Consider the following 12,299-nt stretch of genomic DNA (forward strand, 5'->3'; position numbering starts at 1 on the left):
GAGGAGCATCCAGAATTTCCGACTTAGCATAGACAGGAAGGGACTGTTCTCTTGACTAGGCATGTCAGCGGATAACAGACTATTAGGCAGCCACCCTGCTTGATACTTCCAAACAATCAAAGCTAAAATGTAAAAAACTTTTTTCAACTTGGGAAACAGATGTGCATGTACCCAGCAATTCTTTTGAGAGAATCCTGTCTTCAATACCCTCCATTTTTAAATCCATTTGGTCCAGTAGAGCTTCCTAGCATTTAACTATATGAAACTAGCGGTTTACCATGAGAAGGTTCAACCAAAATGATAATGTCGAATTCCAACATTGTCGAAATACAATTCGCCATAAATCTCAAAACGGGCTTTAACATGGGTCGAGATGAGGGCGAGATTCTTACTTCGACAATGTCACGTTCCACATTGATGTAATTCGGCCTTTGGACTTTGACTGAAGTGGGTTCGACTGAACCCACTTCGAACTTCTAATGCCAAACCTAAACTAGCAGCTGAGAGCTGTCATAGCCAGGGTGGCAAATGTATAGACTTTTTTGCCAGATCTGTCAAGGGTCGTTCCCTCTTTATCATTTGTCAAGGGGTCCCTAGAAGTGCTGATCATAGCTCCCTGAGTCACCACTTCAGTATCATCAAGAGGGTTCCTAAACAAGTGTTTGTGAGAATCCAGAACCCTACAAAAATGGCCTGGCTTCATAGGATTTGGTGACTGGGAGTCAGGCAGCTGGAAAGAGTCTAGTATAATGTCATACACTGCTTCTAGTATTGGGTGAATGGTCAAAGGTTTATGTTCAAAGAGGTTCAAAAATTCTCTGACCCTCTTCTTGGACTTAGGGTAGTCCTGAGCTTCCTAGTGGAAATACTGCCACGTTTTATGGAGTTTTTCACTAAAGGTGAAGTTCTCAGGTGGTGAGGTTGAGGCAAGGATTTAATCAGAATCAGAGTTATTACATGAGCCAGTAGAATTTTGGTCTACATAAGACAACTCATTCTCATCTGAGCAAAAAGAATCAGAAAATTACTTGGGGTATTCCTCTTTCTGTTCGCTGAAACATATTCTGTGGAAGCAGGAAGTCTAGTAGAATTGTGATGTTAGGAAGTTAGAATTTGAAGTAGGTCCTCAGCCAGTTTAAATAGGTCCTGCTGGTAAGCCTTTTGGGGTTCAGGGCCAGAAGGACAAGGCTGAGGCAAGACAGGAAGAGTTCGTTTTAGTTTGGCCTTAGGCTTTGGTCTGGTGTCAGAGGTATTGGGAACAGGCTTTGGGCAGCAGTAGCCAGTGCATGGTCATCTTAAACAGCTCTGTAGATTTTGGGATTTCACCCTCCCTATCTGAAGATCTAGCATGAGAGGTGGAAGCCGAAGTCTGCAGAATGATCTTGGACCCAACAGTCAACCTTTGTCCTTCAGCTTGTGTGGGTGTGTTATGGCCAAAAGGGATATCAGACTCCAAAGGGTATTCAGCAGAGGTTACTGACACACCCTTGGTCACTGGGACTGTGAAAGCATCTCCTGTCCTTTGACAGTCACAAGCCTGGGTGGACCAAATATAGTAAAGCTGTGCCACCTGCCACTCTAAAATACTTCAGATGCTTTTCCTTACACCTGTAGAAAGGATCAAAATCAGAAGCGGCAGTAGACACCATAGTTTGTGAGGAACCTTGAAAACCTCTTTTCTTTTCTAAACATTGAGCAAGGCATTCGGCCCCACGTGTGACAGTGCATTTGTTGAAGTGGGCACAGTGGGGACAAACTAGGTATGTCTTACTGTGGTCCTAATCAAAACAAAGGGTTTGACAGTCCACATGTGGAGTCTGTTTCCCATAATCAAGAGAAATATTGGTTCAAGAACTCATTTAACAGAAACAGATAATAAAATATAGTGAAATGCTACCCAATGGGGCACTTAGCTTTTTAACAAATTTTGGTCTCTGGACCGGCTGATGCAGTCTATGGATGTTGATGCCTCAGGCTTCAACAGCAAGGAAGAGCTGGGAGATGCTGCTGTCCAGTGGCCCTTATATTCAGAAGTCCTGGCATCAACCGCAGAGTGTCCACCGGCCCAGGAGGAGGGCTTCATATCTCTGGTATTCAGGCTGGTGAAGGGCTACCAAAGCAAAACTAACCCACATTGTTATCACTGCAACAGTGTAACCACAACATCAAAGCTCTAAACTATGACCCCTAGAAATAGCATATCTACCAGAAGGCAAAGCAGAGAACATCTCAACAACAAAATGATGTCAGATGTACTTAGTGACCACTATCCCATAAATGCATGATGAAGTACAAAAAAAATATTAGTAGTAAGTGATGCTACTGTCTCATTCACAGCACAAAGAACAGTAACTCAAATTTATCAATACACTAAACCTGATCAATTGGAACCACCTCTGCAGCTTAAGGTTACATTCAACTGTCTATTTCTGTAACATTTTTCTTGACATACTGAACTCACTGGCTTCACTGAAGTATAAAAAGCTAAGGTAAACTCCATCACATGAATTAGAGCAAAGATAAAAATATTATTGCATCATAGGACATAGGGTTGAAATACTATTACAACACCAAAGATACAATAGCACACTAGCAATTTAACAACTTTTTAAAAAAATAGTATTTATGCTAACAAGGGGTAAGAGAAAATACTTCGGCACACATCAACAAATGTACCTGTGAAACTCAAAAAAAGTTTTGTCAAAGGACTAATTTCTTAGTAAAGCTTGACAAGGCACACAAATCCAGTACACGCTTTTAGCTAGTCCTCTTGAAGTCACAACTTAGGTCTTCCAGCACTTGATTAGAATGGTCTCATCAAACAGATCATCTCCAAAAGTCACGCCACTGACATATATTGAAACCCCTGAAAACAACCAAGCATCAGTATAAGCCTCCACCATCACAAAATCCATAGCTTGGTAACTATTTAAAAAAAATTCATAGATGGCCTATGACCACAGTATCTAAAATTTAGCATTGATGCAATCACATACCCCTTTAAAATACAGTTAATAGAGCTATTAATGAGGGCTCTTCAGGTACAGTTCCATTACATAAGAGAGTTCCTTTCACAGATCTCATTGAATTCCACCCTAGTGAAATATTACACAAAGAACTTAGACATGCATACACAGTCAGTTACTAAAACACTTAAAAGGGTTTTATCCAGCTTTATCTTTAAAACCTACTTTTCTAATGCTTTCAGTATGTTTAATTATAATATTCTTGTCCACTGATTATCAAGACATAGTATGTCCACAAACCTCTCAAAGTAGTTCATTAGATATCTGGCTGACAGGACCTAATCAGTCTGCTGGTTCATAGGTTCATAGGTAGGTACTAGGCTATCGACCCTGGGGCCTATACAAGCCCAGCCAAAAAGGTACCCTGGCTTTATTTTCCTGTGCCACTGTCGAGCAGAGTCACAGAGGTGATCCCCGGGGTGAATTTACTATTTCCCATCCAATCATCAAGATTTTTCTTGAAGAGTGCTAATGAGGAGCTTTGTTTGATATAGATAGGTAGTTTATTCCAGATTATATCCTCTGGCATGTTCTGTTTATTGTGGTGACAAGGTTTAGGTCCCTAGAGCGTAGCTCCTCGAGATTGGGATTTTTAAGTGAAGTATGTCCAACAGCTCTGGGTTTGACATAACACTTGTATGTATGGTAGAGATCACCTCTGAGTAGGCGATATGTGACGGAGTAAAGCTGGAGTTTTTTGAGACGGTCAGCGTAGGGCATCTGTTTGAGGCCAGTAATCCTCTTTGTGAGGTATTTCTGTGGCCTTTCCAGTTGTTGGAGATGCCTTGTGAGATACATACCAAAAGGGATGTTGTACTCTATAATGGGTCTAATGAGTGATGAGTAGAGGGGAACAATGACCTCTTTTTTTCTGGATGAGAAACCTTTTGTGATGAGGTGTGCCATGTAGAAGGATTTCCTGACTACTGTGGCTATGTGATTATCAAAGGAGAGACTACTGTCCACCTGTGTCCCAAGGTCTCTTATCACACTTTCGGTGTTAAGTATACTACCGCCTATGTTGTAGTTCATGAGTACAGAGTTTTTACCAAAGGGGATGACATTGCACTTTTTGGCATTGAGCTTGAGGCCATGGCTTTGACACCTGACATCTGTCTCAGTGAGGCCCTTTTGTAGGATGTGCACATCGTTAGGAGTTCCGATTATGGCTCCTAGTTTGCAGTCATCTGTGAACTTCATTAACCAAAAACTTTCTCTGTTAGTCTGTACTTCATAGAAGTAGATACCAAACAGGAGAGGACCCAGGACTGAACCCTGTGGTACTCTACTTGTCACTGGTCTGAAGTCGGATTTGGAGTCTGCTACTTTCACAGTGTGGGTTCTGTCAGTGTGCCAGTCGGCAACCCATCTTGTGACATAGGGATTTATACCTAGTTTAGTGAGTTTATCTATAATTCCAGAGTGAGGGATGGTGTCAAAAGTCTTGGCAAGATCTAGATAGGCTGTGTGAACCACCTTACCCTTGTCTACGGTGACTGCTTCAAAGAAGTCTATCAGGTTTAGGAGACATGATCTGCCTTTTACAAACCCAAACTGGGTGGGATCCAGAGTTTGGAGATTACCAATGTCTTTGTTTATAAGTTCCATGATGATATGTTCCATGGCCTTGTAGACCAGGCTTGTCAGGCTAATGGGGCAGTAGTTCCCGGGGTCCATGGCTCCCCCCTTGTGGAGTGGGATAACCATTGCTGTGCGCCATTCAGCAAGCAGAAATCCTGAGGCGAGGCTATGATTGAACATGGTACTTAGGTGGGGTGCCAGTTCATTCTGTAGTTCGTGTAGAACGTAGCCTGGGATGTTGTCTAGTCCCATGGATGCTGTGTTCTTGGCTTTGGAGAGTGTGTTTTTTACCTGTGCAGCCATGATTACAGGAACTTTGCATTCTTCCGTTATAGAGATGGGCTCTTTAGGAGGTGAGAGGGAGGTAAAGTTAGCACTGAACCTATCTGCCAGGATGTTGGCAATATCAGTTGGGTCTGTATATTTAGTGCCATTGTGCTGTAACTCAGAGCAGATCTGAGTGTTGCCATTCAGATTCTTGACACAGCTATAGAATGCTTTGTGGTTGTCTTTAGAATCAGTGGCGATTTTGTTTTTGTAACTAGCTTTGGAGGATTTTATCAGGGATCGCAGCTTCTTACTGAGGCTGACCAGGGAGCTCCTCCACTCGTGGGATTTTACTCTCTTTTGCAAGAGTTTCTTCCTTCTGTTGTACAGTTTGTTTATGGCAGGGGACCACCAGATTGGCTTCCTTTTTTGGAGGATAGCATCTTGGTTCTGTTTGGGATAGCATGATCCATGCACTCATGTAAGTGCTTATAAAGTGCAATTGTGTAGGATTCAGTAGTCGTAACTGTATTGTCCATCTGCATGGGTATCATGAAGTTCACCACTTCTGTCTTAAGAAGCATGAAGTTGGCTTTGGAGAACTTTTTTATTATGGTTTCCTTAATGGGGGGTGGAGGCAGGATGTGGATATCTAGGGTAATTAGCTTATGGTCAGATCGGACCAATGAGGCACTGACTTCAGGTGTGGAACACCGGTCATTCATATTGGTAATGACTAGATCTAGGATATTGTTGCCCCTGGTGGGGGTGTGGATAAGTTGATCCAGGGCATTGGAGTTTATGAATTCCAGAAAGCGTTGAGCAAAGTAGTTGGTACATGAGTAGTTTTCCCAGTTAATGGTGGGGTAGTTGAAATCATCCATTATTAGGGTGTTTGGTTGAACCCTAATATTTTCCAGTACATCAAGAAAAGAGGAGTGGGAATCCTGGGGCATGGTGGGTGATCTGTAGCAAGCTAGAATTTGGATTGCAGTTTTGCCCAGAGTTAGTTGCACTTGGATAACCTTGGCTGCATTATGCTGAGCAACTAGCCTGGAGGTGTGGATATCCTTAATGAATATGGATACACCTCCACCTTTGGTATTCCGGTCCAGGTTACATGGCCGAAAAGTGTGGTATGAGTTATAGCCTGGTAGTGCAGGGGTGCTCTCTGGAGCCTTGAACCAGGTCTCAGTCACTGCACAGATATCGATGTTCTCCATTTTAAGTGCATTTTGAGATTTAGACTTCTGGCATTGAGTAGTATCACCCTCAGTTTTTGCTTGCCTGTTCCTGTTACGGTGGTGAATTTATCATTTGAACCTTGCCTAAAAAAAGGCACTATAGGGGCAGCAAGAACCTTAGCCAGTATCCGGAATCCCAGGGGTGACAGGTGCAGGCCATCTCTGGTCAAATCAATTGTCTCCTTTGCTCATTTGTATTTCAATGCATACTACCTGTCTACTTTGACTTTATAAGGCGTTAGATAGTATTTCACATAACAAAATAATTGATAGATTAAAGCCACTAAATGTTAATCCATAAGTCATTTTTGTGGAAAAAGCACAAAAGATTGGTTGAGCAACAAGTCAAGGCATTGTTTATAAAACAAGGCAGTAGTAGATATTGCAAGCTCTTATCTCATTGCTTCCAACAGCAGTATACTCATCAGGAGAGCAGAGTTCCTATGCATCATGTAGCAGGATTCTCATCAGGAGAGCAAAGTTCCTAAGCATTGTGTAGCAGTATACTCATCAGATCATTTAGCAGTATACTCATCAGGAAAGCAGAGTTCCTACACATCGTGTAGTAGTATACTCATCAGGAAAGCAGAGTTCCTATACATCGTTTAGCAGTGTACTCATCAGGAGAGTAGAGTTCCTATGCATCATGTAGCAGTATACTCATCAGGAGAGCAGAGTTCCTAAGCATTGTGTAGCAGTATACTCATCAGGAAAGCAGAGTTCCTATACATCATTTAGCAGTATACTCATCAGGAGGGCAGAGTTCCTCCACATCGTGTAGCAGTATACTCATCAGGAGAGCAGAGTTCCTAGGCATCGTTTAGCAGTGTACTCATCAGGAGAGCAGAGTTCTTATGCATCATGTAGCAGTATACTCATCAGGAGAGCAGAGTTCCTAGGCATCGTTTAGCAGTATACTCATCAGGAGAGCAGAGTTTTTATGCATCGTGTAGCAGTATACTCATCAGGAGAGCAGAGTTCCTATACATCATTTAGCAGTATACTCATCAGGAGAGCAGAGTTCCTACACATTGTGTAGCAGTATACTCATCAGGAGAGCAGAGTTCTTATGCATCATGTAGCAGTATGCTCATCAGGAGAGCAGAGTTCCTAGGCATTGTTTAGCAGTATACTCATCAGGAGAGCAGAGTTCTTATGCATCATGTAGCAGTATACTCATCAGGAGAGCAGAGTTCTTATGCATCATGTAGCAGTATACTCATCAGGAGAGCAGAGTTCCTAGGCATGGTTTGGCAGTATACTCATCAGGAGAGCAGAGTTCTTATGCATCGTGTAGCAGTATACTCATCAGGATAAGAGAGTACCTATGCAACCCGTAGCAGTATACTCATCTTTACAGGAGACTTCTCTCTCCTCCTTAAAATGGGTATTCTTGACAGTGTTTTCAAAGTCTAATTTAATTATTAATTTAATTTAATTATTTATAATTATTTATTCTTATTATTACTATTATTATTTAATCATTTAATTATTAATTTCATTAATTTAATTTCTGAAGTCCTTGTACAGATGCATACCTAAAACTAAGGCAGTAAGGTAGTGTCTGCAAGCTGACATGATTTGCTAAGCATGCATAGTGAAATGGCTAGTCTAATTTGTGCAGAACTACAGTTAAGGAGTGTTTGCAGAATGTTTTAAACACTGTGCATGCTTGTTTACAGCAAGGGCTTTTCTTTTTACAAGCCTTTTTTATTCCACAAGTATCGTTATTAAACTCAGCTCTTCTACTCAACATTTACCATAAGAACATTTGAGTCATTGTTTTGTTTACATTTTGGTTTTTTAATCAATCAGAATGAAATGTATAACTTAGATGGTGACCTGAACTTGAAATGTATTAAAATTTTGTCATCCTAAAATAGCCCACTCCATACTCAAGCAGCCTATAAGTGCCAAGCCCTCCAAATCTTCAAATTTCCCAGTACAATTTGAGATCTTCTTTCTTTTGTAATTTTGCACCTGACTAAATCCTTATCTGTAGACTTCTGATATGATAGTTTTAACTATCTTGGACTTGACTTTTGATACTACGTCTTTACCTTATTACCATCTATAATTTATAAACTTTATAACTACCATTTTCTCCAATTTATCCACTAAATTATAACCAGTACTCCCACCAGCCATATATTACACCATTTATGGCCACTCATTTTTCCTCATCATTTTCTGTTTTATTTTATTATCCTAATTTTTGCCATGCCATTTCAACCTTCTCTTTTCTCATTTTCTCTTTCTTCTATATCACTCTTTTCCCTAGTGCTCACTTTTGCTATCTTAAGAATAGTTAATGGTTACATACATATACTCATATACACTTCCATGTAAAACTTTTTTAAAGTTCTACACACACACACACACACACACACACACACACACACACACACACACACACACACACACACGCACACGCACACGCACACACACACAGACTCATATACAAACTTTATTTTCTTCAAGTATTTAAAATTTCTCACTAATATACATGTCATCAATATGACAATTCCATTATTATTCAGACCTATCTTATAACAATTGGAGATTTTATTTTCTTTCCATACAAGTCAAATCCTTTTGATGTTTTTTTTTTTTTTTTTTACTGCTGTGATGATATATATATTCATTCAGTCTGGTTTCTTTCTTATTATTCATAGTCTGTTTTTATGTGTGAGCAGTATTTAGTTTTGATTCGTACATTCATTGTTACAACTCTGTCTTGCATGTTGTTGTGGAGCTTTTCTCACCAGACCATTAATGAAAATGAGTTATGTCTTGTCAGACTATCCCTGTCATGTCAAGAAGTGGAATACTTTATATACAGAATGAAGATGCGGTAAAGTTTCCATGAAGGTTATAACCAAGTGTAACCTGGACATTGATTCTGAAGGACACATGTCTACCAAATGACTAGCTAATCACTGCTGGCAGCTTATGAATATTTTAAAGTATCCATCCATGTATGTGACGATCCCAGTTAACAAAGAAAGAAAGAAATACTAAAGAAGGGATCTGTCATTGTATAAACACAGATTATCAAATGTCAGCAATCATATTCTCTGCCGTGAAAGCCCTGCTAAGTGAAGCTGTGGCTCTTTGACCAGCCATCAAGTTTAAAAAATTCCAAACATAAGAGGGGTGCAGGAGTGAAGATGACCACCAGAGAACAATAAAACACACCTGGACATGAAAGAAAGCATTCTATAAAGGGATCATTCCCTAGAAAACCCTCACCCATTGCCAATATACACTAAGTCCATGATTACAGTTTCACAAATAAGTCTCCACCACCATAAAATGTGCTACTTATAAATAACGCCATTTATTTTGACATAAATTAATTTTTCGTCCTTTGACACAGAAGCACTAAAATATAATGGTGTGTTGACGTCTATATGCTAAATAAAAAGGCATGTAAAGATGTGGCAGTCAACAGTGTTAATGTTTCTAAAAATAAGTTGTAGGTGACAAGCAAGCAAGGATTCTGTTCTGGGACTGAATGCCGCCTTGGGTTTGTCTAGACCACTGATTCATGCCTAATGTGATCCAATGGACACATCCTAGAGCAACTGAGATAAACCCTTAGAAAATGACCAAGAGCAGGGATGGATGACTATTCTAGGCCTGAAAAATGATGATGATGAGATCTAAATCAAGCATCAGTATATAATATTAATAACTAGTAACAAGGTATAGTTTTACTGAATTCTGAGGCTCTAAGATCAAATTATAGTACCTCAGAATGAAAACAATTAACAACAATGGCACATAATGTTGCATACATGCATACATACATACATGCATACATACATACATACATACCACTATTACAGCACCAAATGTTATAGTCCGCAATTATTATCCAATTACCTCTGCATGTGCATAATAAAGTGAGGAGGAAGTATAGCATGTTCACATACTACTGTACATGTACAAAGCCTCTGCACATGTAAGTGCATGTCTTACTGTGTAGTTAATGCATGGTCACACCTTTTCTGTAAAATTTAAACTGCACAAGCATCATAGTTCTCTGCCTATCCTGACATGTTTGCATTATTTGCATTGCATGCAGTATAATAGTTTCATTCAGACATAGCACAAAGCACAGTGTGTGTAGGGCATACCTCTCAACCTCTTAGTGCAAGAAATCTGGACAAAGCCTGAGAAAATGGAGGGACACAGGCCTAAAAATAGGGACAGATTTTAAATATTGCTCTTATAAACTTAGAAAGTTGCTAGAGTAACAAGGTTTGGTTAACATACATTTTCCGAAGGATTTGACGTCTGCAACTAAAATGTATGTCGTTTAGTGACTTCAGTCCTTAAATCATCCCAGTGATTTGCCAGATAAACACAAAATTTATAAGGAATAGACCAAAAAATAAGAAGCAAAAATCTGAACATTCTATGAAAATCTGGACACTTGAGAGGTATGGTGTAGGATGCTGCTTCCAGTTGTACTCAGTACCGTATAGCACATTCCTTTCCAGTTCTAGTACTTTTTTGTCTGTGTATCATTCTGTTTCAGTTCCTATTTCACATTTTGTAACATGTAAATCCACTGGTCCTGCAGCTGTTCTGTCTAAAACCTTGTAACTTATTTCATCCTAAGTCCTGTGGACCATTTTGCCTAATAAACTATAACCCTCCTACTTTCTTGGCTCCTGTAGATGTTTCTTTCTTGTGACCTGTAGCATTGCTGGTATTAGGTCCTGTAGGCTATGGTGTTTCAACCAGGTCATCTAACCATATGCTCTTGGGTCGACATATTCTGTTTAAAAGGCTTTACATTGCGTTTATAATTTTATCAGAAGATTTGAGCAGCCTGCATTCTGTATGCTACAGGGGAACTATTTCTACAAGCAGACGAGGATCTGTCCGACTCATATTGAGTAGCAATTTAATTTTAATTAGCTTTAATTATTAAATGATTACTTTAACTAAGGTATCTTTCAAATGATGCTCACGTTAGGTATCATATCATAAACTAGCCTCTATCCTGAATCACAGTAGAGGTTCTCAGGAGAAAAGAAAAATTGCCAGACACATTATAAGCACTGATCTCACGAGTCATTATTTTGTCATTGGTGATATACATTTCTCAAAAACATTTTCAAAAAAGCCTGATGGACATCTTTAAGGGAAATGTGGCTGAAACACTGAAACTTCTTTGAAAAGCAAATATACATTTTTAATGGAATGTTTTTTTTTTCTATTTTATGCCAGTTTTTCAATAACTGCATGTCTACAGAAAACACAGTATCAATGCATCAGACAACAAGGAAGCAGAACTGGTATGTTGTCAAAGTTGCATGATGAAAACAATCCTGCCTGTAGGGGGCAGTTAGCCATGGACACATCTGCAGTCACTTGAGTTGTCTATTATCAGAACAGGTATTCTACTGGATTGGAAAGTTCAAATTAATACAGACCAAGGTTACTGGAATCATACTGTGTGCGTGTGTGCATGTATGTGTGAATGTATGCATACTGGGGATACATTAAGCACATCTAAAACACTATAGTGAGGCATACCTCTCAACCTCTTAGTACAAGAAATCTGGACAAAGCCTAAAACAATGGCGGGACAAAGACCCAAAAATAGGTAATAACTGGATTTGTATTAGCATGCATTTTCTGAAGGATATGAAGTCTGAAACTCAAATGTATATCATTAATGCTTCATTATTTAGCTACTTCAATCCTCGGTGATTTGCCAGAAAACCACAAATTTTATGAGGAACAGGCAAAAATGTTTGGCAAAGATCTGAACATTCTGTGAAAATCTGAATAGTTGAAAGGTATGTAGTGAGGGGCACTTTGAAAGAGATGCACATCCAGAAAGTTGTCATGAATGCATTATGTATGAGTGTTGGCTCCTTAGCCTAAAGGGATGTTGAACTATTTTCTAAACATCTGAGGGACAAGTAGTACCTGCACACTGGAACAGGAGCAAGCTGGGAGACAGAAGTGAGCAACCAATGCCTGCTAACCTTTTTGGGGTATTGGAATGGCCCCATGCAGTACTGGGAACTGCCTGATGAAGGTCAATGGGAGCAAGGTGTTCAATGACTAGTGATATACTTTGTCCGGCCAAGCAATGCATAAGTGATGTAGCTGCATTCAGTCCACAAGTGGAAGCCCACATGACAATGGACTGGTT

Source organism: Protopterus annectens, chromosome 7.part0 (genome assembly GCF_019279795.1).
Source record: "Protopterus annectens isolate FY-2018-M chromosome 7.part0, PAN1.0, whole genome shotgun sequence".
NCBI classification, from domain to species: domain Eukaryota; kingdom Metazoa; phylum Chordata; order Ceratodontiformes; family Protopteridae; genus Protopterus; species Protopterus annectens.